The sequence below is a fragment of the Perca fluviatilis genome, chromosome 5 (assembly GCF_010015445.1).
Source record: "Perca fluviatilis chromosome 5, GENO_Pfluv_1.0, whole genome shotgun sequence".
Taxonomy (NCBI): domain Eukaryota; kingdom Metazoa; phylum Chordata; class Actinopteri; order Perciformes; family Percidae; genus Perca; species Perca fluviatilis.
The window spans coordinates 41,920,679-41,925,429 of NC_053116.1; positions in this window are offsets into that span (position 1 = coordinate 41,920,679).

Genomic DNA, 4,751 nt, shown 5'->3' on the forward strand with positions numbered 1-4,751 from the left:
AGGCCGACACTCAGCCTGCCAACATCGTAAGTATTACCCTGAAGAACAAATTCACACCATGCACAATTCCTGCTGTATTTAAGAAAGTCTCACAGCAGCCAAGTCATAACTGATATGTGTTCTACAGAGTTCCCAAACAGTCAGGTCCCTGTACACAACACACCTACAGAAACAAATAGATTTGGCAGAGATAAAAATTCAGTTAAAGAAACGAAAAATGCAGGAAATGGACCTTGATATGCAAATCAAAAGACAAACCCTGAGGAAACTGGATTTGGAAATCAAGAAACTGGAGAGAGAAGTAAATGATCATTTAAATGCATACTTTAAGAATGACAGCAACACAATGTATTAATCTTTTTTTGTTCTTTTCCCAAGCTCGCAGCAGACAAGTGAGACATCTACAAAATAAAAAGGTCAAAAAACATTGTGGTGTCTTTTCCTTGGTATATAGGCCTACTCTATACAATTAAACCAAAAACAAATGTCCACTTCAAAAGCCAAATGAAACATACATAACTCAGGAATCAAAAGTAATTGGCAACGTATTGGTCTCTGACCAGCCTGCCATTGACATTGTCTTGGAATATTGCTTCATTGTCCCAGTCCATATCCAAGGCTACTCTGGGAGCCCTTTCCTTCCTCAGGCAGGCAATGTTGTGCAGTGCAGTGCATGCAACCGTGATGTCACAGGCCCTCTCTGGGGTGACTCTTAGGTGGTGAAGGCACTGGAAACGGGACTTCAAAAGGCCAAATGCCATCTCGATGCGGGCCCTTGATCTTGCATGGGCAAGATTATAGGTGTGCTGTGCTGCTGTCTGGGGGTCTGCAAATGGAGTCAGAAGAAATGGCTGACATGCATAGCCCTTGTCACCAAGCAAAACACCAGCATATTCCCCTGAGAACACAAAATGTAATAGTTAGAACAAGAAGTATAGGGAAACTGTTGACACTATAATGATGTTCAAGGTGCTTATCAAAAAAATGACAGGGGCTTGCCTTGTGAAAGTCGCTGGAAAATTGTAGAGGCCCTAAAGACTCTGGAGTCATGGACCGAGCCAGGCCACTTCGCCTCTACATTGCTGAAAGTGCAGTCAGCATCACAGATCATCTGAAACAATAGGTTGTGTCAAGGTCATGTCATGCTCAGAATTAATTTAGGCCTCTGCAGTTGACAGACAACATAAGTAGCCTACTTACCTGAACATTGATACTGTGGTAGGATTTTCTATTCACAAAGTCTCCCTCATGAACACCTGAGGGGCGTTTTATTCTAATGTGAGTGCAGTCCAGTGCACCTATCACATTAGGGAAACCTGTAACACAAAATAATGAGTAATGGCCTACTGTGAAAGTAACACGATTCTGTAATCTGTAATTCATGTTAGGCCCACCTGCAATTATATAGAATTCCTCCTTAATGAAGCATGTTTGCGTTTGTGTCCAGGAAAGGTGATGAAGATGTTCAGGAATCCTTTGCGCTTAAATACATTTGTCTAATTGAACGGCAAACTGTGGCTTTGCTCAAATTTTCGCGCATCTCCAACTACATATAAAAATATGCCACTGGCAAAGAACCGTAAGCCCTATACACACCGTCTGTGGGATGGTGAGGGCATGGCTCGAAGATGTGCGGTGCTGAATTTTCGGACCCAGCAGTCTGCACAGATAGCGTATGCCATCTCCACAAAATCTGTATCGCTCATACAGATGGCTGTCGTCAAAAGCCAAAGGGTCCGACCGGTCCCGAAACAATCTTTCTCGTCGGAAAGCTCTTCTTAGTATTAGTGCTTCTTCGTCCATTACGTCGTCTATGAACGGGCACGCCATAGTAAATCGAAAAACACACACGCAGCCAGGGATCTTTTTATATTGTTCATATAGGCCTATTAATGAGTTTATCGAAAACAGCCTTGGAACTACAGTATTAGGGGACCACTAAGGTCTATATAAAAGAGACTTCAGATAAAGTATTAGGGGACCACTAAGGTCTATATAAAAGAGACTTCAGATAAAGTATTAGGGGACCACTAAGGTCTATATAAAAGAGACTTCAGATACAGTATTAGGGGACCACTAAGGTCTATATAAAAGAGACTTCAGATACAGTATTAGGGGACCACTAAGGTCTATATAAAAGAGACTTCAGATATAGTATTAGGGGACCACTAAGTACATATAAAGAGACTTCAGATACAGTATTAGGGGACCACTAGTCTTTGTATACCTATAAAAGAGACTTCAGATACAGTATTAGGGGACCACTAAGGTCTATATAAAAGAGACTTCAGATACAGTATTAGGGGACCACTAAGGTCTATATAAATGAGACTTCAGATACAGTATTAGGGGACCAATAAGGTCTATATAAAAGAGACTTCAGATACAGTATTAGGGGACCACTAAGGTCTATATAAAAGAGACTTCAGATACAGTATTAGGGGACCACTAAGGTCTATATAAAAGCATCCAAAGAGCACCATGTCATGGGACCTTTGAAAGAAGAGGAAACAGATACAAAGAGCAGAGTGACAGTTTAGAGTGGATGAGGCCAGTTTCTGGCTGACAGGAAGCTCAGCAGATGTGTTATTATTTTATTAACGCCTCAGATTCACAGTTTGACTGAGACAAAAAGAGGAAGAGGAAGTGAAGTTGTGTGCAACTGAAACTGCCAGTCTATATAGACCTGTAGCGCGCCCCTGGAATTGGAACATACCAACAACAAATAAAGTAGAGGTTGCCTCTACTAGAGGAGACCTGCTAATACCCCACAGACGTACCACCTTTGGTCAGACGGTTCTGTCTGTCCGAGATGGGAACCTGTGGAATAGTCTTCCTCTAACACTGAGAGAATGCCCTACATATAGCTCGTTTAAAGCTCAGTTGAATAAATGGCTATGGGAAAACCAAAGCTGTACACATTAGTGGGTATGTTGTATCCTTTTCTGAATTTCTTTATTTGTAATGTGTATATGGGTTTTTGAAGTTGAATGAATTTTTAAGTCTTATGTGAATATTGTATATAGGGCTTTTGTTAATTTATTGATAAACGATGTACTTACTGTAGTAAATTGTAATGTAAATTTTATTATGCAATGTTTTAAACGATGTACTTACTGTAGTAAATTGTAATGTAAATTTTATTATGATTATTATACCCAGCAGCAGTGGGTCAGACCTCTAACATTAGACCCAGCAGCAGTAGGTCAGACCTCTAACATTAGACCTCTAACGTTAGACCCAGCAGCAGTGGGTCAGACCTCTAACATTAGACCCAGCAGCAGTGGGTCAGACCTCTAACATTAGACCCAGCAGCAGTGGGTCAGACCTCTAACATTAGACCCAGCAGCAGTGGGTCAGACCTCTAACGTTAGACCCAGCAGCAGTGGGTCAGACCTCTAACATTAGACCCAGCAGCAGTAGGTCAGACCTCTAACATTAGACCCAGCAGCAGTGGGTCAGACCTCTAACATTAGACCCAGCAGCAGTAGGTCAGACCTCTAACATTAGACCCAGCAGCAGTGGGTCAGACCTCTAACATTAGACCCAGCAGCAGTGGGTCGGACCTCTAACATTAGACCCAGCAGCAGTAGGTCAGACCTCTAACATTAGACCCAGCAGCAGTGGGTCAGACCTCTAACATTAGACCCAGCAGCAGTAGGTCAGACCTCTAACATTAGACCCAGCAGCAGTGGGTCAGACCTCTAACATTAGACCCAGCAGTAGTGTCAGACCTCTAACATTAGACCCAGCAGCAGTGGGTCAGACCTTTTAACATTAGACCCAGCAGCAGTGGGTCAGACCTCTAACATTAGACCCAGCAGCAGTAGGTCAGACCTCTAACATTAGACCCAGCAGCAGTGGGTCAGACCTCTAACATTAGACCCAGCAGCAGTGGGTCAGACCTCTAACATTAGACCCAGCAGCAGTGGGTCAGACCTCTAACATTAGACCCAGCAGCAGTGGGTCAGACCTCTAACATTAGACCCAGCAGCAGTGGGTCAGACCTCTAACATTAGACCCAGCAGCAGTGGGTCAGACCTCTAACATTAGACCCAGCAGCAGTGGGTCAGACCTCTAACATTAGACCCAGCAGCAGTGGGTCAGACCTCTAACATTAGACCCAGCAGCAGTAGGTCAGACCTCTAACATTAGACCCAGCAGCAGTGGGTCAGACCTCTAACATTAGACCCAGCAGCAGTGGGTCAGACCTCTAACATTAGACCCAGCAGCAGTAGGTCAGACCTCTAACATTAGACCCAGCAGCAGTGGGTCAGACCTCTAACATTAGACCCAGCAGCAGTGGGTCAGACCTCTAACATGGGTGAATTACATTCGCAGAAACCGCAGGAAGATTGCGCCTGTGTCTGGCTATGCGTCGGTCACCTCTCTGCTCTCTCATACATTTGTAATCTTCCTTGTGATTTTCATTGTGTCAACCCTATCAACTACCAGTTATGTCTCTGCAATCATACAGTATGATCGGGCTGCGTTGCTTGGCATTAAGGCACATATGCAGGACTTTTGTATTACCCGGGACCGATTTTCTGAGTTTTTCCCTCCAAAACTGGAGTGCCACGCGTCATCGCCGGAATACCTGTTGCTTACCCGGCGCCGCGGCAGGAGAAGGAAGCGGGGATCCAGGGCTGGGGTCCAAGTCTGGAGGAGAAAGTGGCGATCCCGTGGATTTTCATCTGGGCCAAACGGATCCAGTGCTCCTGGAAGTGAGCGGTGCCTGAGGCCGGTTCCGG